The following is a 21,800-nucleotide window of genomic DNA, read 5'->3' on the forward strand; positions in this document are numbered from 1 at the left end:
CATTATCCACACAAGTGGATGAGATGCAATATACTGCCTGCAGCAACATAACATAAAAGGATCCCTCTCGTGAAGAACAATGGCAAAAAGGGAGAGATGGGCTAGAACAGCTTTAAAAACAAGAAGCTATTTAGGCAAAGGAAGATGGCAAGGTGGCCAAAGGATCAGATGATTCAGCATATCCCATTGCAACTACCAAGAACATTACAGAGTAAATGGGATATTAAACTATTTAAGGATGCTTGTATCTTTACAACAAAACCCAAAGGAAAAAGAGTAATTACATTTCTTCCCTTCTCCTGGAATAAATATCCACCAAGGGCACTATGGATTTTATAGTTCCAAACCCAGCAAATATAAGAGAACTTGTATTTCCCCTATGACAAAAACATTTCTCAATTAAAAGGAGTAGGAATTGACATATTTTTAAAAGTGACTGAGAAGGCTTCTGTTTTCTGTTGTCAGGAATTTCTAGCACCCAATGTGAAGCCTTTGCCTGCTATGGTGTAGCACGAAAGCTCTCTACACAACTAAACATGCTGCACTTAGGCCAGTACATGCTCACATACACATGCATACAAACACAGTTTCATCTGTAACCATGACTGCTGCAGTTGCATATTTTTCTTTTTAGTGTTCCTGACAGCCTACTGAGAGCACTTTATTTTACTTAACAGAAGAGAACGCCTGGGACCATGTAGTTCTGGCTGCCCCACTTCATTCTATTACACAGTAACTGCTCAAAAAAAAATCCTGGGCAAAAGAAGAAGCTTATTTATATTCTAGCTTAAATAAACATGACTGCATATGCATTATTAGTGAGGCAAACTGAATAATAAAATCCCAAACAACGCAGGATGGAATAACTGCATGTTGTTTATCTATACAATGAATTTTCAATAGCCCTTAAAAAAAAGTATTTGATGACTTTGGTTGAAATTGTAAGTATTGGTGGTGTCTGTAATGTGTCCAGTAATTCTGGTGGATCCTTGTCAAATTGCAGCAGGCTTTCCATTTGGATTCTCTCCATCATTAGGTCTTACTTTCCTGACAATTTGCCCATTTTGTCATGAGTTTCTTTCAGACAACAGACTGGGAAACATACCTTCAGCAGCAAAGAAATCAAACAATCTATAAAAATAAGAATATGTTTTAATAATTATTTCCAAAAAGATGGTTTATCAGAATGTACACTATAAATGGTAAATTCATGTCAGTTATTTCAGGTCTCTCAAGCATACAAAAAAGCTTTGCTTTTCCTTATTTTCTTCTAAAACATAGTGGATACACTTGGATTCTATTTAGGACTCCTGAAATGTGTTAAAACAGCCCAAAAAATGCTAAGTGGTCAAACCCAGCTGTGATGAGAGCTGGGGTTTAAGCTGCACAGCAACTTTAAATTAGTGAGAAACGGGTTAGATGTGAACATTTTTCCACTGGTGCCAGTCTAACACTCAAAGCTGGTTCCAAGAGCTTTTAAATCATACTGGAAACTTCTCACTGGCAGAACTGATCTTGTGTTTATTGTGGACACTATTGTAGATTTAAGTTAACATTAGTTTACACCAAGTCTGAACTCTTCTGTCCCCTTTATTTGCTTCTGCTGAAATCCTGCTCTTATCATTCCAGGATCTGAGTCACTTCTTGCATTAATCAGTGCAATTTTCTGAGATTACTGGAATGGCATTAGATTAAGTCAGCAGAGAAACTGGCTGTGTGTGTATCCTAATTTTACATTCCCATGAAATACCACATCACTCACATCAATCTGGCTTTCACACTTGGAATGAGTTTCACAGCGTTCTCTCGCAGCACAGCCTCATGCCATCTCTGACTTGGCTGTTTAATCTGTCCCAGGATCCCCAGAGAGACCTCCTGGAGCCTGCTCATTTGAGGCAGCATTTGACAGACTGGGGCTTTTTCTTCTTATTTTTCTTTTTGTTACCGTTTAGTGGACATTCACAAACAACTTCAGGAAAGACAAGAGGTGATGCATTGGTATCACAAAGAAACAAAATCCTAATTCTTGTTGTTTTGACCAACATTGCAGAGAGTGCAGCTGCATCACTCCCACAAGGTTCTGGGATGCTGGGCAGCTCAGTACACTGCTTCTTCTGCCCTCTCCTTCTTGGCTGACGTGGAAGATCATGGCACAGACAAGCTGAAGAGGGGTTCACAGATTCTGAATTACCGAGGAGCGCAGCCGGCCCAGAGAGGGCAGGTGTTGGTGTGCTGTTCCACAGCTCAGCATCAGGAGTCACCTCAGAGGGCAACGAGCTACAGCCCTTGCCATGACCTGGTGAGGAAATGATGGAAACTCAACTTGTCCAAATGCTTTTACACTCCCACTGCTAAAATCCCAAAATGATCCAGGCAAAACTATCTTGTGAGGGATCTTCCCTGGTAATGCAAAACTGCAGTCCCTACACACTGGTTGCCATCTGGGCTAGACCAGCATTTGTGGGTTAAGACCTCCCACACCTTAAACCAAAACCTCTACAGCACCTGCCTCTTCCCTCACACCCTTCTGCTTGAAAATGTAGAAAGAAATACCCTACACAACCATTTTTGTAAAGGTAATGTGACCCATTGAATGCATAGCTTTCTTTGCTCCAGAACGTGCAATGTGGATGATTAGTTTTGGGGGAGCAGAAGAAGCTGCAAGATACAGAAACTATTCTTTGGTTTGTGTTTGAACCAAAGTAGATTTCCAAGCAGGACGAGAGAGTCTTAAGATGCACCAGGGGAGGTTTAAGTTAGGCATTAACAATTCCTCCACAAGAAGGGTGACTGGGCATTGGAATGGACTGTCTAGGGAGGGAGTGGAGTCACCATCCCTAGAGATGTTTAAGGATAAACTGGACCTGACACTCAGTCATGGTCTGGTTGACAGGGTGGTGTTTGGTCACAGGCTGGAGTTCATGATCTTAGAGGCCTTTTCCAATCTGATGGATTGTGTGATTTACAAGGATACGGTAGCGATCCTTTACGGCCTGGAGAAGCACCCGGGCTGTGAGGGAACCCCTGGGCCAAACACCCCCTCGGTCCCGACAGGCCCAAATCCCTGAGACCCGTTTTCTCCTTTACTGCTGTAAAACCAGCCCGGCGGTGCGGGGGCTGCCGCGACCCGGGGCTCTGGCCAGCAGCTCCTGGGGCGCTGGAGGTGCGGTGCCCGCCCGGCCGAAGGAGCGGCCGGTCCCGCCGGGCTGAGCGGGCCCTGCGCCCCGCCGCGGCCATGGCGGCCCCCAGCCCCCGCGGTCACGTGGCCCGGCCGGGGAAGCCGCGCTCTGTGGCGGGGTCAGCTCCGGCCCCGCGCCGCTACCGCCAACCCCGGAGGAGAGGGGCACCGCGGCCCGCGCCGCTCCCTCACCGCCGGCAGGGCACGGGCACGGCCCCGCGACCGCCCGGGGGCAGGCACAGGGGCTCGGCCTCACCCCTGCCACGGCTTGGGCCGACGGGTGTCACGGCTGCTCAGCAAAACGCCTTGGGGCGGGCAGGGACAGCCGCCCCCGCCCCTGAGGGCATTGCACCCTCCGCCTTCCTTCTCCTCCTCCTCCTCCTCCTCTGCAGCCCCTCGAGAGCTGAAGCTGAGGGGGCTTCAAAGTGTAAGCATAGCGCAGGTAATTTTGGCTTCTGTAGGGGAAGGCATATATGAATTATTCTCCTGGCAGAGGCTTCTCCCTCCCCATCTTCCCGGAGAGCAGCACCAGTCAAATGGGAACTCTCCAGGCACTGCTAAGACTTGACCCACTGGAACCAGTGGAGAAAAAAACGCTGTCGTATCGATACACAAAGTGCCCTAATCCCCACTGTTTTCTTTGCCTGCAGGAAAACTTTCTTCGATTTTTGTCTCCTTCCCAGGCTTAATGATCAATTAAATAAATAGCAGCTCCAAGTCACCTTTCCTACACTCCTTTCCCCTGCCGGCCCAGCCCTGGCGCTGCGGACATCTGTTTGTGGCTGCCCGGGCCAAACCCTTCCCCCGGAGCCTCGGCGTGCTCAGGGGCCGGGCAGGGGAGGCCGAGGGGGGGAGACGGGGGCTTGTCCTTTGACCTCTGTTGGGATAAGAAAAGCAGGTTAAAAGGTCAAGGAAAACAATTGCAAGGCTCCTATTGCTTGAATAGCATGCCAAATAAACTTATCCTGAGGATTTGGAATGATCCTTTTATGGGAATTTCTACCTCCCTCGGGATTGTGCAGGCTGATTTTATGGGGCATGCTCAATTATTTTGGGGGAGGGGGCGGCACTGCTGGAGCTCTTCTCAGCACCCTTGTTTAAGGATGGAGAAGTACAAGGGAGGAGGAGGAGGGCACTGCAGCCTGGTTTAACTCTTCTTGAGCTGCTCTGAAATTTGTCAGCCGATACATTGACTTCTTCCTTTCTGAATTATTTCTAATCTGTAACATCAGCGTATAAAATCAAGGAGAAAACACAGGCCTGCTGCGCTTTTTACACAAAGTGCACTACTGTGACTCCATTTACTAATGAAGTTACTGCTGTATATGAGAGCAGACCTTTCTGTAAGTCTGAATAAAAGAATACTTTGTTATCAATAACTGCCTGGTAGTCGTGGGGCTAGAACCTTGTTTGAATGGCTTTCTATAGATAACTTTGGTTGGTCCTATACTGCTCAAATTTTAGCTGAATAAACTGGCAAGCCAGCACCTTCCTTTGAGAAATCAGTTTCTTGGAATAAACTCTTTTACATGCCTAGAGATTCTTCAGAGCTTTTAGAATAGAAATAAAGAAAAATGAAACAAAATATTTCCCATGTTTCATTTTCTAGAATTTTCTGACAAAGGACATTTTTTAAAAAAACCCTGCAGTTTCTGAGGGAGAAAGTCATAGATTTTTTCCAATTAGCTTTTCAGTTTTTCATCTGAATCTTTATTGGTTTTTCCATGCTGGTAAGAAATTGTGGACAAACCTCCAAAACCCTGAGGAAACCACTTGTGAGGCGCTTCCAAGAGACACCAGCAGCCTTTGGTGTCCAACAACAGGGGGAGTGCTGGTGAAAGGGAAACCCCAGAGCACCAGCTCTCTCCTTGCTGTGCCATCGCCTTTGCACTTGGGTCAGGGCCTGATCTACCAGTTTCACTGGTTAGTGGTGGAAAACACCCAGCCCGTGTGGGCAAGGCTTTGTGTAGGCACAGTTATAGCCCCAAGTCAAAATAGGCAAGTATTCACCAGTCTGGCACATGGAATGTGAACATCCCAGCACCAGGGATTTCCTGCATTTGCGTGTGTAAGGAGCCATACTGGGGTTGTGGGCAATTCTGAAGAGGTGGTAATCCCAACAAAGATAGTCCTTTTGATGCAGGGAGTTGCTTGGAAGTCTTGGATGAGGAAAGAACTTGAAAAATTGATAAATTAAGAAGAAATTGTCCTTAGTTAATCAAAAGGTTTATTAAATCAATGATCTTTTTGGGTAACAGGGAGAATGAAGCAGGAAGTGTTTCATTGTGTTAGAGTGCTGAAGACACCTCTATAGGTGCAGTATAGAGGCAGAGCATAGAGGTTACATATATTGTAATAGGTACATTGGGTTTTTTTAGTAAATTTTCCTCTTAAGAAGATAGTAGTTTGCTTCTAAGTACTGGGAGATCGTGAGATATGAGTGGACAGAATTCTGAAATACTTCCTTGAAGTGTGGATTCACCAATTGCTGGTTCTCTGGGTTTTGTTCTTAACATGTCTGTGTTATAATGTGTTGCTGCACTCATGCGTAAAAGCTTGTTTTAAGTAAAATTTTCATGATAGCCAGAGAAGTGTGCTCACCTCAGGGCTGTGCTGATGACTTTTGAAGGTCTGTAATTAGCCATCACATTCCTGAAGGCAACTAGGAAAGACTGGGTAGACCAGGGAGGTCCAAGTGGGCCTCTTCACCTCTAGCCTGGCCCATCATCTCTGTTGCTGCATAAAAGCCCACGCACTGCGAGTCCCTGGGGAAGCTGCACACTGGTGACCACAGCAGCCATAGGGAGACTGTGGGATACCCCTGCAGAGACATGAAACTGCCTGGGAATATTCCAGTGGCTGGGAGTAAAACTGGGGCTCATGGGCAGTTGTGAACCTCACCTGGTTAAGCACGAATTTGAGGGGTTTCTATGGGGAGATGGTCATCAGGCCTCATTGCTGGCTCTATTTGCCATCTAGGATGTACATGCATGCAGGCTGTTCCATCAGTCTTGTCCCTGAGGTTCTGTTAGGGGAAAATAACGTAATCATTTTAACAGAAAAGTCAGTTATCTCTTTTTGGGGGGCAATAAAAATATTGCCCTTCTGTGAGAAATTGAAGAACAGAGTCGGTTTGCTCAGCACAGGAAGGGCCCAGCTACCACCATTGTGTGCCATTGCTGTTCACCCAGGGCTGGGAGAAAAACAGCCCCATCTCCTTGCTGTTGCTATGGGAACTTTTTCAGTTCTCACAACTCTTCTTTCAAGACTGTTGGAACAATGAGGAATATTGAGCAAAGAGTATCAACCATCATCCAAAGCACTTTAACAAATACCAAGTTTTATTTAAAACTGCACCACTATCAGCTCTTGCCAGCTCTTGCCTAATTACTGTTGCAGCAAATACGGTAGCTTTCCAAGAACTCTGCTGCAGCTCCCCACAGCTCTGTTGCTCATCCATTTGGGTCACCTATCAAGTCACACTTTGCCTTGTACTAAAGCAAATTGTGTGCATTTTCTTGTGATGGTGCGATTAATTTATTTATTCAAGCAGTTCTCTGAAACGTTAGAATAGAAAGGCATATGGTGTGGCCTACTTGCACAAGTCAGAGTCAATTTGTTATTTTCAGCACTGGTAACTTACTATGTTTGATACTTCTCAGTTGATTCACTTTTGTGCCCAACTCTATCTTTAATGCATTAACCTTAAGAAACCTGGATTTTAAGCATATGCAAATTTTCTGAAACACCACAAATGATTTCTTGATGCAGCTATTCCTTTACCTTAATTCTTTATACTGTGTGGGCCACATTCTCAACAGCTTACATCCAGGAACCTGTTACAGCACAAAAGTCATGATGTCCCTGTGGACAAAAGTTCTTAATTTCCAAATATGAATCAGTCACATGTTTAAGTCACAGGATTTCTTGATTTTCACTCAAGGGGAAATTGAAAAATTTTTAAATTATTTTTCCAGGATCTAGCCTGTATGATAAGTCTGTGACAATTTTTTTTTTAAATAACTGATTCTTGTTACTGTTAGAATTAGTAATTACCTCTAATTTTATGCAACGTCATGAACATGCCTAGTGACATCAGCACAGTAGTTACCTGTTGCACTGAAATAGAATACATTTTCTCTATTAGAATATGGGAGTAGGAAAAAGGAAGGGGTTTGGGTTTTGGGGTTTTTTTAGATTTTAACCTTTCCTTAAGGATGCTTTCTTCTCTTAGAAAATGGTGGGAAAAGAACTAATTCATGATACAATTTGTCGAAATCACAGTTCTGCTAACCACAGTTTCAGGCATGCAGGTGAAAAAAAGTTATCAGAATCAAAATGTGTGTGATTCTTCTTTAAAAATTAGTAAAAATGGAAAACTCTGTATTAGAACAATTTCTGTGACTTTGAGCTTAAATATTATATATATGGCTTTATGTCAGTGAGTACCTGAGAAAACTGGCAACTGAGCTGCTGGGCTACACTGTAGGCTCGTGCAAAGGGCTGCTGTGAAGATTAGAAAATGACATCCCTTGGCTGTAGTTTGCATAGGTGCACACACCGTGCACTATTCCTTGGCTTTATGCCATTCTTAAATCCAGGCAGAGAGTGAAAAACATGAGACTCCTCCCTCCCATTGGGTGAGAGGAATAAAACCCTTAACCCTCACCACATCTCCTGCTCTGGAGCTGGGAGCTGAATGCCTGCCTGCAGCATGGTGACATATTCCCATTTGGAGGCAAATTAAAATTGAAGTTCATGAGGAGACCTAGAGCTGAATGAACCTTGGCTGTTGTAATGGGGAGAGGTGTAGCAAGGCTGGATGGTGTTTGGCTTCAGGGAGCTCCCACAGTGTGGGAAACTGTCTATGGCAGCAGTGATTCCAGGTGTTCAGGTTGCTCTCCTGCCACCCCATGCAGCTGGGGCATGTTTCATTCAAACCTTTCTACAGTGTACAGTGACATAACGAAGGATTTCACTCAGTGCTTCTGCTTCTCATGAGTCTTTGTCTCTGGCACCCCCAGTTCTTTTCCCACACTGAGGTATGTGCTGTGTGATAATGACACATACTTGTAATTCGTGGATGGAGTGAGGCAAACAGCCTGGTTGCCTTTGGTTTGGGACAGGAAGACTCAGTGGGAAGGTCAAAATCCTAACAGTTCCCATTCCAGCCAAAAAGAAAGAGTTATATGGTTGTAACCATGGCCACAGCTCTACGAGCATGGCTCCCTTGACAGCTCACCTCTCCTCAGTTCTGCTGGGACACCAGATGTCTCGAGTAACCGGGCAGAGCTGGCTTTGCCAAAGGAACCACCCCGTGCTTGAGGAGAGGACACGGAGCAGGGGCTGCCTGGCACCCTGAGGGGATGGGGTCAGGTTAGAACTAGCTTGGGGTTGCCAAGCAGAGAGAAAATGAGACTTGAGTCACAGTTTCAGCTCAGCTGCATGCATTTTTTGTTGTCAGAGGTGAACAAGTGTTTGGCCCAGAGTCTCAGCCTGATGGGCTCTGCTCACAGGGTTTAGCTGAAACCAAGTTAAATGCATGTGCTGAGGGGCAGAGAGGGAATGACCTGTGAAGCCGAGTTCTAAAAAAAACCACTCTTCTATCTGAGCAATTGCTGCTGCAAGGTCACACAGCAAAGGAGCATTTTCCATCCTGAAGTTTTTATTGTAGAGATGACGTGGATGTTTTCCAGGATAAAGGAGCAGGAGAGGTAAGGGTGATTTCAGGTTGCTTTTTTCAGAAGCATGGCTTCAGCTAACCTCACCAGCAAAATTCCCATTCACTGCAGCAGAAATAAATTAAACCAGTGCCAAGTGCCTTTCTAAATCCCACGTAAGATGGCATTAATTTCTATCAGTGTTGATGATAGCTGCCTGCATATTGATTTTTTATTTCAAAATTGTCCTTTGGTCTCTGCCTACTGCACTTTTTTACCAGTGGTCAGTGCTCCCCACATCATCTAATCATGTTCCTCACCCTTTCTAATATTCATAGCAGTGAATTGTACTCATAAAAGCTCAGTGTATTTTTCAGAGTTCATCTATATTTATTGTCACTACATTTTTCCATCTCTGTTAAAAAATGTTTTGAAATATATTCAAAATTCAATAGGAAAACATCTTGGGAAGTGTAGGCATACTCTCAGAATGACATTTAAAAATTAAGTAACTTACAAAAATATTCCTGTAAATTCCATGAAAATGAAAAAACACAATTTTTTCCGTTAGTCTTTCACTAACCACATTGTGGTATTCAGTTCTTGAGCACATTACATCCCTGCAGGACATCATTTTTCACAGTATAATTCTGTTTCCAGCAGTAGTGAACAACAATTTCAAAGTTCTCATTGTTTCCAAGGTGAAGAAATGTCTTACTTTGAGGCTCTGGAGCTCCAGAATAGCTCAAATTACTTGGATTTCTTTTTCCGCTCACTGTTAGTACTTTGAGTCAGCAAAACAGGAAATGTCAAGGGATTGCTGAGGTATGCTCCAGGTATAATAAATGGGTAGAAACATATTGTCATCTGTTCTGTGTTTTAGGAAATCTCTGCTGGAGTCGGGACACTGCTAAAACTGAAAGACATTTCAGATGTTCTCCAGATAAAAGAGAGGTTATGGTGGTCAGAGGGAAAACTAACTCAAGGGCAGACAGATGTGTTCTAAAAGTAAAATACACAGAGGAACATCTTCCCTGGATTGCCAGACTATGCCTTAGATGGACTTGAGTTTGCAAAGAGCACTTTTTTATGATGATTTAAATGCACAAGAGATCACCAGGCAAAGCAGCTTTTCCAGATGTATCTGTGTCTCGGAGTTGCAGGGCACTGTAGATGTCACAGAAAAGAGTTTCATATCTGGTTTTGGCTCAGATTCCCTCATACAGTTATCTCAAAATTAATGTGAAATCTGTCTACCAGAGGCAAGCAAAGCAGACTTACATTGGACTGAGATCATAATTTGGCTTGTAGTCTCCTATTTAGACTAGTCTGAGGTTTGCTTTAAATAAGAACTGAGGAATTATTAAGGAGAAAAAAAAATTATCAATAATAACCATAATAAAAATTACTATGTTTTCAGGAATGTTTTCAGGAAACAGAAAGGTTTACAGCATTCAAAGCCCTGGACTTTAATTAATGAAGTTATATATCTGCATGTGAATAAGATTTTACGAAGAAAATAGTATCCAATCTCTACTATCAGTCTTCTGGACTATAGATCAGCCATCCATTGTCTGTACGTAATACCATTTCTTAAACAGCTTTGTATTTGAGGGAAAAGCCCTATCTCAGCTGGGCAGGTCTCTAAAGATTTGAAATTTTAGTGGTTATTAAGAATTCATGAAAACAAAAGTTAGATTTCATTTTCTCATTTACAAGTAAATATTTACTTAAAATTTGCTGGTTGCTCCAAGTGCAGATGATGATCCAGTTTCATTAAAATCCCTCAGTTTTGCTTACATGAATTTGGTAGTATGATGGTGTTTGTTCTGGTCAGCAGGCACTGCAGAAGATTTCTTCTCTTTTTCAGATTTTCTCTTGGTGCCATAATATTGCATATTGACAGTTTTGAAGTTGCTACAGGAAGGTTATTCTACTGCCTTTTCCCTCCTTTTCTGTTTAGGAGCCTCCAGAAGCAGAAGGCAACACATGGTAGCCAGTCCTGCACTACAGAATAGCTGTTCTCTATTCCCATCGCTGTCCCACTGAGTCATCATCCTCAGTGACTGAAGGTAAAGTGCCTACAGGTTAGTTAAGATGCTTCCCTGCATTCACAGAAGACAGATCCAGAAACTTCCTCTGCCACTCATTGCCTATGAGACCTGTAGAGGATTTAACCTCAGCTTCCAGACCTCATTAGACATCTACATTTCATTTCTTTCAGGGCATGTGTTAAAACAGAAGGACAGAATAGAAATTCCTTTCCAAAGGGACATTTAGACACCAAAGTACAGGCTGTGAATGCTAATGCTACCCTGGCACCTAACTCAGGCCTATACAGAGGGGCTTGAATTTAGGGAGGGGCAGAAAGGACTTCAGTATGTTCTACTGGGCACCTACCATGTTGTCTGAGTGACTCTTACGCCCAGGCCCAAAGCCTGTGAAATTCTCACTTTTTATTTACATTCTGGGTCACCTAAGAATTGTCATAACCGAGTCCTTTTGAGAACTGTGTTGAAGCATCTCTTGGATGCATCTGAATCTAGAGAACTGTAGAGCAGATTCATGCCATATGATACAACCCAAAGTCATGCCTTGCAAAGCTCCCAGACCTATGTGTCTGTTGGAGTACTCCATGACTATTTCCCCAGCTAAGCTCTCAGGGTTCTTTCCAGTAGGTTATTGGGCTGGGGTAAAGGAGAATAATGTGCATTCAGATCTCACAGCTATATATTTTGGGAAGCATCTGAATGTGGAACTGAGAAACGATTCTAGATTCTTAGTTATCCTAGCTCTAGCCTCTGTTGCTGAAATGAAGGAAATAACAATTTGAGTGTACTCAAACAAAAATTTATCTTATTTATTACATGAGCATAATTCCAGTGTATATTGCAAAGAATTCCTGTACTGTGAAGGCGGCATATATGACTTAGCCTTGAGTGCCATATCAAATTCTGACAGTTTAAATGTGAAACATAAGGCCTCTTGTCCTGCTTGTCTTCCACCTGCCTGATCTAAGCTAAAGCTATTGCAGGACCCTGGGGACAACTGTATGCAAAGGCAAAGGAAAGACCTATAAATCCACTTCTTTCTTTCAGACCCTTTATCTGATTGTTTGGGAATTACTTTAGCTAATAAGTTAAATTTATTTATACTTTCCAAGTGTACTATTCAGCACAGGAGTAGGATAATCCCTCACATGGGTGGGATTATGTCTTTGTTCAAAATTATAGCTTTTGATTCAGATTTACTGTCAAGATATTTGCCAATTCAAGAGTCTGCCTCCCACTTGAGGCCCATGGGATCCCAAGAACCAAGTCAGTCTGCAAATATACTCCTAAACTGAACTGCAGTTACTTTCTATTGTATACCTGCAGTCCCGTATCATGCCATCTGCAAGAGCTGCTGGAGCATGCACAGAAGGAGAGAACAAGGAGGCAGAATAGGGTGGTGAGCATGCTGGTTCCTTCCAGGGTGCACACAGGATGCAGTTCACATACCTGAGCAGTCAGGATGTTTTCATGCATTCCATAGTTCAGTTGCAGCCTAAATGTCTCGACACGGGAGGGTTTCTTGTTGAGGTCTTCAGTCTGATATTCACAGTCCTCTCCCATATGTGAATGTATCCTGTCAAAGGCCAGGAAAACTTGAGAAGAGACATAAATGAGGCAAAGAACCACACATCACTAGAAGTGCTCATTGCCTCACCTTTGCCTCTTGTCCTCTCTTCACATTCTTGTAAGAGGGAGTTGCTCTGTGCCATTCTCACTGTCCTACTGTGTGAGCATCTAGCACAGATGTGTCTGCCCTTGCCTGATAATACCGTTCTGGATCTTCCTGGAGATCTCCACCCCAAGTGCGGGATTAAGATTTCCTAGTACATGCAATAAAGAAATGAAAGTGATGAAATTCACTCACCTACGGCAATTTAGCTCAAAATGAAAATTTCAAATATGCTTATAGAAAACACTGTCACTTGAAGACCTAGTAAGTTAAAAGCTCACTTGCTTTTTCGAAAAGATCTGGAATTGCTGTGCTTTTCTGCGAACAGCTCAGATCACTCTGATTTTCTTTACTTCATCCCAACAAAATACCACAGGACGATTACATTTCTTTAGGAAAGGAAGGTCAGTCATTCAACAGAGTATCTACCTTAATTACATGGTTTCTGAGCTGCAACTCTATGGCTTATAGTTCAGTGGTTGCATAAAGTCCCCAGTGGGGAATCTGAACAATATTTAATTAACCAGGTCCTGCTGTGTGGTACTCCAAACACCCTGTTTACCCAATTAAGACAAAGGTTGTGTGATCTTGCAGTTAGTAAGAGTCTCCATGTAATTGCAGCTGGAAACTGGAAATACAGAATGTCTCTTTGTAACTTTTAATTGTGCCATGTCCAAATAACACAAAGCAGATAGAGAATAAGAGAGTAAGGAATCCTTTCCAAAACATCTGGTTTAAACATCTGCATGATGCAAAGGAGGCTCAGCTAGCAATAGGATTCTGGTTCATGGCATGTTCTATTGTAATAAAATAAGACAGAGGACATTTGAGGTGACAGCTTAGGTCTCTAGGAATATGCCTAAGAAAGGGATCTTCAAAATTAATACACTCTGTACCAAAATGCACATGAGAACTACTGTGTGTAAAATGTACTGAGAAGCACATAGTGCTAGGAGACAGAAAGGAAGGAATACACTTAGTGTTCATGTGAATCCCCTCAGCTTGTTCCAATAAAGCTGAGTTTATGTCCAGAACTGAACATGAACATAGAGAATACTCAAATTACATGATACACCTTTTGCAAAAACTTTTATTTCATTAATGGTGAAATAATTGCCTCATGTACAAGATAGTCTTGAAAATGTCTGTCACCCTGGGGATCTTTCCATCCAGCAGTGAAACTGCAGAATGTTGCACTGCCTTGAGGAGCACTACAAACTGCAGACCTGCTCTTCTGGCTCTGGTAGACTCTACTGCAGTCTAGTTCCCTTTTGCCAAGGGAGGGTTTTGTCTTCAGCCTCCATCTTGATATTATGATACCAACTGTGTGCTCCCGATAGCCTCACAAAAATCTAACAGTAATCTTCTCTAACAGTTGTGTTAAAGTATGATATCTTTAAGGCCTATCTCAGTGTTTATAATAAAATAGTCTTCATTTTCTTACATTACTCCCCAAAATGATCTGAAAGTGAAAAATCTGGGTCCATTTGATTTTCCAATGAAAAATAAAATTTAAAAAATCATCGAAGTGTAAAATTCCACTTTCCATCAAAAACCTATTTCAAATCAACTCTGGTTCTAACACACTTACTAGAAATCAAAAGTGCAGACTTTTCTTTAGATCACAGTGAATCTGTGCTGCATCAACATTTACATGGAAGAAAATCTTAAAGGAAAATCCTGGTCCTTTCAGTAAAATCCAAGAGATTTTATGCCTTCAAAATTAATAAGGAAATAGGTAGAAAGTTTTCAAAATAATGTTACAAGTAAAGAATATTTCAAAACCTATATACTTTACCTTCTATTTATTCATGCTCGAAGATACCTGTGATATTTACTTGCCAAGAGTTTTCTTAATGTAGATATCTATTGTTAGCTGTGTTTCATGCCAGAAGTCACCCTTTTCCAGTGCTGGAGAACAGATAACATCGTGTGTGTGTATGTGGGTGGGAATCACAGTCATCGTTGTCTGGTCACACTAGTTGAAGTCATTTGTAGGAGGTGGCAAGACAGCTAAAACTTAGGTGTTGCCATGGCCATAAGCAACACACATATATTGCTCCAGTCCTTCCTGTGTTGTAATTTCCTTTGATCATTCCGATGTTTGTCTCTAGAATTACTTTTACATGAAGCCAGAAGCACTCTGGAAACGTTGAAGAGGTTGGGAGTAACAGCTGAGGCAAGGAGGGGGCTCATTGTCACCAGCATTTGTAGTCTGCAAAAATTGTTTGGCTGGTATTTACAATTTTTATAAGAGAAACTTAAAACTGTCCCTACTAGGTGGGTGTAAAACTAGGGATGTGTATAAGGATTGATGACTAAACTAGGAGGATGCAGTAATCCCTAATTTTCATCAAGTAGCCTGAAGTGAAGAAGAGCTAACCAGATTATAAACTCTTGATCCTTTTAAGAATCCAAATGTAAGTACTTTTTAAAGATTTTATTATGCTTTGCATTCTGTAATTGCATTACTAGCACTTACTTGTATAATAGATAAGGAAAACTATGTATTTAAAAGATGATTGAAAATTAGTCATTAATCTGCAGAGGTGAAATGATCAGCAAATCTCAAATAGTAGGAGGCAAACCAAAATCACGCTGGCAATAATTTTTACAAACTCGTGCAAAATCTATGCAAAGAATTTGTAGGAAATTATTACTCAGCCTTTTGGGAATTAAATTCAAGATGTGTTGTTAAGCACTGGTTTCCCTTTAAGACATCTACGGTTGATATTTAGGCAAAGCCAGCAGTGACAAACTCCAGGCTCAGCTGCTGTCTAAAGCACCTGGACACATATGACCACATCCATACTAATAACTTCAGCTGTGCTAGGGAAAGATTCCAGGCACTGGAACTCAGATATTTTATTCTTTACATAATCAACAGTCTTTCGCTTCTTCTGGGTTTAGATCTGCCATCACCATCCCGAACATTTCCCTAGCTTAGTTCAAGACTTTGCACAAACCAGAGACTGGTCTTTATATTAACTGATACCTGGAAATTATTTTTGCTCTGTTAATATCTTGGTTTGTACAGTCTTGACAGCATTGATGTGGATGCCCTACTTGGAGGTTAAAAGAGCTCAGTGGTAAGGATTTGGGTATGGCTGTAGTGTCACAGGAGGGCTCAGGGAACATTTAACTTCCCTTTCAGGACACGTGCCAGGTATAGAGAAGGGAAATTGAAACGGAAATATCCCATCAGTTTCTGCTTTGAGGCCTGCGTAAATTTGCACCCAATTCCTGGCCATGTTTAGAAACTGGTGACTTGATCTGGTCAAGAAACACATGTCCCAGCCCTAGATCAAATATTTTTCTAGGAAGGGAGGAGATTTGAGTCTTTATGCCCTGTAATGCATGTAGCATGTTCCAAAGGTTCTGGCCATCTCAAAGAACTGACTGTTAGTTGAAGGGATATCAGGCCTCAGACTAGCTGGCTTATTATCCCAGCAGAAAGGCTGGAAGTGAAAAGTAAGACCTGGATACATTTTCAACTAAATTTTACTTTGCAAACTCAAAATTTATATTAAGTGATACTTGAAATTTTTTTTTGCTGTGATAATGTCTTGGTTTTTATAGTCAAGACAAAGGAAAGATGTCTCACAGACAGCTCAGGGCATGCAGAGCATTTATATTCTTTTTTAAAAGTGGTCTTTTGTCTGCATTTTGGCTTCTGAGGCCACATTTAGTTACAAAAATAAATTGTCTTCTTTTCAAAAATGTTGAGTGCTCTTGAGTCCTACGCAGTCATGTTCCCACATATTAAAAATGCTAGGCTGGAAGAATCTCTAAGCATTGTTTAGTAGACAAAAGCCTAAAGGTTTTGTTTACAGACTCTTTCACAAAAGAATAATCAAACTCTGTAGAGAGCTGCTACTCCACTTTCTCGCTAGCCTTATTTTGACAGCCTTTGCTACTCTGCACTACTCTGTAAAGGGTGAGTTCATGTGGAAGCCAAAAAAGTGAAATCATATTTACTGTCAAAAAAAGATGTGTTTTAATCTTTCATCTGGCACTAGCAAGCCATCAAAGATGGCAACGGCAGCAGCCCTTGTAGTTAACTCAGTGCATGTTCATTAAACGGCAGGGGGTACCCAGAGTGTTTATTTCAGTAAAAACAATTAAGCATATATACGTTTATTTTTCAGTGTTAATGATTCCCTGTTGACAGAGCTGAAAGGCGAGTGCTTCTTGAGTCTCCAAAAGTGATTATTAAAGAGAAATTACTGTCAGCCTTCTAATTTGGGTGAATGCCAAGTAGACCAAAGGTGACAAAAAGGGGGAAAAGAAAAGAAAGGATATTAAAGCTCATTATCAACATGCTCTTTTTTATTTTTTTACATTGTCACAAATGAGCTTCACAGCTTTCCCTTCATTATCAAACTACTAGCCATAATATAATCACATTTGCAATTGCATCATGATGTGGTTCCTTATACGCTTGAGATGATTTCTGCTTTCTAATTTCTTTCTTGGAATCATTCATCATTTTTTTTATAAAATATTACTTCTCCTACTGCTGTTTGTCAAACTCATCCCCCATCTGCAGAGGATTTCACTTGCACTCAAGTGAGCCATTTCAGGGGGGCGGAAAAAGGAATTTTCAGGCTCTCCAAAGCTGTAGGGAAAAAAAAAAAACAAACCTTGTCATGGTGCCAGCAAAACATATTCCCTGGAAACAATGGTAGTTAGGACCCAGGCTAGGAATTGGGTACACAAAAGCCAAGAAGAAAGAGGTCATGCTCTTAGCACTGTTTTATCAAGTGAAAATATGGAATGAATAAGTTCAGGGCCCTAAAAAGGTGTGGTGTTCCTAACAGGTTGGCTCATCCTGTTATTGAGAGTTAGCAAATGTTCATACTCTGTGTCTTTCATATTGCTGCAGACCAAGTTCTGCTGGCTCATCATGATTGTTATCTCTACTGGAAAGCAAGCAAACCTCTCATCTGTGTGAGATCTGATGTGACATTCTGCATTTTAGTCAATTCCAGCTGGCTGCTCCAAAAAAGCAGGCAATGTTTCATAGGTACTACAGCTATTTCTTTCTTCAACCCCCTGAAGCAGTAGCTGTGGGGCTGTACTTACAGTGAGGTAAGGAACTGTACATTCATATTCTATTATATATAGATTTTTTATCACCTCTTTCACCATCTTTGTGGTAATCCAGCTGCTTTAGGTGATGTGACTAAATTACTCCTTCTTTTATCTGTTTTGACAGTCTCCCATTTTTGATACATCTCTGACTGCATTGCATGTGTATCTCCGGACTTCGTAATCTGTTTCAGAGCCTAAGTTACACACTCCAGCCATACAAACACCATTCCTCTCTGTCTTATTAATTTCTAACTTAAAGACAAGTTAACAAGAGTCTTCATGTGATCATTTTAGGCAGAAATGAGAAGGCAGTGCAGAGTAAAAATTCTCTGCTAGCAAAAATTCCAACTGCAGTCTGTTTATTTCAGTAGAATTATGGCTGAGGATCAGCTGCCTGGTAGATCACATTCATTCAGCCTTTCAAGCAGAGGTGTAAGACATATATCTTCCATAATCATGGAGTGATTATAATATAACCTTTATCAGAAGCCAAAATAGGCTCAGGAATATACCCTCCATTGACTCCTGTCCAAAAGAAAAGGGTGTAAATTTGAAGGCAAATGGACATAAGCAGCTATCCTGAGAAGGAACAAATCAAAAGTGAACGTTTATTTAGTTTGGTTACATGCAGTCATTAGGTAAAAATGAAAAGATTTAGGGTTAAAATGAGTTACTAAGCTCTTTAGTGGTGGATTAAAACTTTGGACTGACATGTAACATGGATTGTCTGTAAATTAAAGTTGTTTATTTAACTTGTAAAGTATAAAGCATATTTTATGATACAAAATTTTATGACTTATGCATTAAATTACTTCTTTGGTTCATGGAAATTATTCCAGTTTGCATTGCCATACACTCACTCTTTGGTGGTAGTGTTGGCAAATTAGTTCAAGGGATATGTTTTGGTCATAGCAGTAAAAGTGAGATCCCATGGAAACAGAGACTGCCCTCTCCTTCAAAACACAGTTTCATAAAAGAGTTCTAAGCTGGGCATTTGTCTGTTATCTGAGTCACCAAGAGCTCACAAGGTTCAGTTTGACATTGTTTGGACCAGGACAGACACACAGCTGTTACACAGCCATTCTTCACCAAGGATCATCACAGCAATAAATAATTCTGCCTCTGAGGCCTCCTGAAGAGCAAGGAGGCCCCTGCAAGGTTGCTGCAGCAATCTGTTGGAGCAGTGCGAACAGGTAAGCCAGGTGTCTGGGGATGTTTCTTCATCACCATTTGCTGGCATTCCCCTCCTTACCTGGCATGCCTCCTCCTAAGCAAAAGCTGTGTTGCCATATGGTTTTGTTTTGCTGAAAGGAAATCCGTCAAACCTACCCACCTTAAGATAACGATTTCCTCACTGCCAGTCATCACCTCGAGGCTGGCACGGCAGAGATGTGCAAAGCCATCGCCCTGTCGGTGAAAACAGCCTCATTGTGTGCAAATCCCCAGCCGGGTTGCAATTGAGCCATAAAAAAGGTGAAGGTTGTTCTGTGACTTGGCTGAGAAGAGAATTTACTACTGCCTGGAACATGTTAATAAGGGATTTAGTGTCCTAATATGGTTATAATTCTTTCCAGCCTTTTGTCTGAAAATTGGAATCTGAGTTTTTACAATGTATCAGTTCCATGAATGCTTGCATTATAGATTAAAGCTCCACACACCTACACATTGGGCCAAATCACAATGCAATGATGACATTATTTCATAGTAAATCTATTTATGTCAGTAGTGACTTCAGAGTTTATCGGCTTTGTAATAGCTCTGAATTTTGCAATTGTTTTTTGTTTTTTATTAAAAAAACCCTATTCTTATGTTTTTGCATGGACAGATAGCAATAAGACAAGGGGGAACAGTTTTACACTGAAAGGGAAGAGATTTTGATTACATATCAGGAAGGAATTCTTTACTCAGAGGGTGGTGAGTACTGGAACAGTTTGCCAGTGGATGCCCCATCCCTGGAAGTGTTCAAGGGCAGGCTGAAATGGATGGGCCGGGCTGGATGGGGGATGGTGTAGTGGAAGATGTCCTTGCCCATGACTGGAACCTTAAAGGTCTCTTTCAAACCAAACCATTCTATAGTTCTTCAACAAGGCCAGAAATGTATAGTTACAGTAAAAATAGAACAGAACTGATCCAAATAAAATGTAAAACCTATTTTATTAAACTTTGAAATATTCTGACTGCAACAGAAACAGTGATACATGCATTTAAAAAGCAAAACCAAACAGAACTGACCCTTGCTTTTCCTTTTAATTTTTGGTTTAACATTCTACATGCAGTGAGAAGCCACAGGAGTACTTACTTCAAAGTGTTACCTTGAAAAGCAGTAGTTACAGATTAACAGATTCCATTCCTTTGTATTTTATCGACTGTGCTACTTTTTGCTATAGTTTACAATTGAATGGACTGAATTTAGTGAGTAATGCACTAGTAAAAAAAATAATTATTGACAGTGAATGGCCTTTAGCTTAAGTTGGAATTCTTTGTACTAGTGAAACATGTTATGCTAAATGCTGTAGATGAGGCAGGCTTACTTTTTTTATTATTATTGCTATTTGCTTAGAGCTCAGAATAAAATTTAATATACTCTGAAAATAATGGAAAGTTTCCTCTTTTTGATAATGTTACTATTGTATGTTTGATTTCAGTATATGATGATGATGATGATACATCATGATTCAGCCTTCTGCTTAATGAGTAAAATTTTGTTTTCTGTCCTTTACATTTTCCTGAGCAGCACTGCTCTGCTATCCAGAGCAGGTTCAGATGATACAGCTTTGGGCCAGTCTGCACTATGGGAAAATAGTACCATGTTTTGGCCATTCATATATTCTTCCCTGGGCATCTGCTGTAGGCTGCTCTCACTGGACACAGTCTGATCTTGTCTGCCTATTCCTACCTTCTCTTGAATCCTCTGTTTTTAAACAAGAGAGACAGCCTGGCAATCCCCCTGTGAGAGAGAGCACTGCAATGCCTCTGCAGGAAAATAGTGCTCTTCTGGGATCCTCATTCCTTTCTCTCACAAGGGGAAGATTGCTTTTGTAGGGAAACACTAGTTAGTTAGTCCAGGTTTGCCTAAGAATTTGTTCACAAGTTGTCAGAACTACATGCAGCTCAAAAAGCTAATAAAAGGAGTCTCTGATACCAAAAAATGAAGATGATTTTGAATTTTTGCAGTTTTTCACAGCCCCCTCAAAGAGTCCCAATGGAGAGAGAGGCATTTGCAGTGATATATCTACATAAATTAAACTTCCAAAACAATACTTTACACTGAGGTGACAATTTTGTCTTCTAGCTCTATTCTTCATCTTTTATGGAATGTAATGTTTTCTCACTTTGCACAGACCCTGTAACTAGGATTGATTTTAATCAGAGAATCATAGAATGGATTGGGTTGACAGGACTTAACGATCCTCCAGTTCCAATGCCCCTGCCAGGGGCAGGGACTCCTTCCACCAGACCAAGTTGCTCAAAGCCCCATCCAACCTGACCTTCAGATTGTTAACAAAATTATTTCTTACCTCTCAGCTGAGCAAGGACATTTGCTGTATTAGAACTATCTCCAGATGGTGCTTTTCTTGTCTAAGACAAAATTTTGCCCCAGTCCTTAAAGCACCTTGGTTGCTCTACTTCTTAGACAGTTTGATTTACTAAGTCAAAGCAAGCTTTCCTACTTTTTTTTTCCTCTTGCCTTGTTTGAGCCTTTATTCTTTTATATTGTGTTAGTGAAAGCACAGAGTCAAAACTTGACCTGAAGATTAAACAGAGAAACTTCCAAACATGTTTAGTCTGACTGTGGAAAGTCTCCTATGCAGGGCTATACTGCAGCAAGGAAATTCTTCAAAGTGTGTTCTGTTTTCACTCTCCTCTAGTGCTGAGTATTAAACATTTATTTTTCTCTTTGATTTTTTCCTTTTGCTGTGCTGTGTCATTAGTGGCGGTTCTGTTTGATCCATAAGGAGAGCAAATTTCCTGCTTCTGCCTGTAATGCACTTGAGAGCCCTTTCACTAGAGCGAGTAAGAATGCTCTTGCAGTAAGCAGGAGAAAAAGAAGCTAGAATAAGTATGTAATTTGTTTCTTCTCAGCAGTTTCATATATAAAATGCAGCAAGCCAAAGCTGTACACATACCAAGAGGTGTCATGGTAA

Source organism: Prinia subflava, chromosome 3 (assembly GCF_021018805.1).
Source record: "Prinia subflava isolate CZ2003 ecotype Zambia chromosome 3, Cam_Psub_1.2, whole genome shotgun sequence".
In the NCBI taxonomy this organism is placed as follows: domain Eukaryota; kingdom Metazoa; phylum Chordata; class Aves; order Passeriformes; family Cisticolidae; genus Prinia; species Prinia subflava.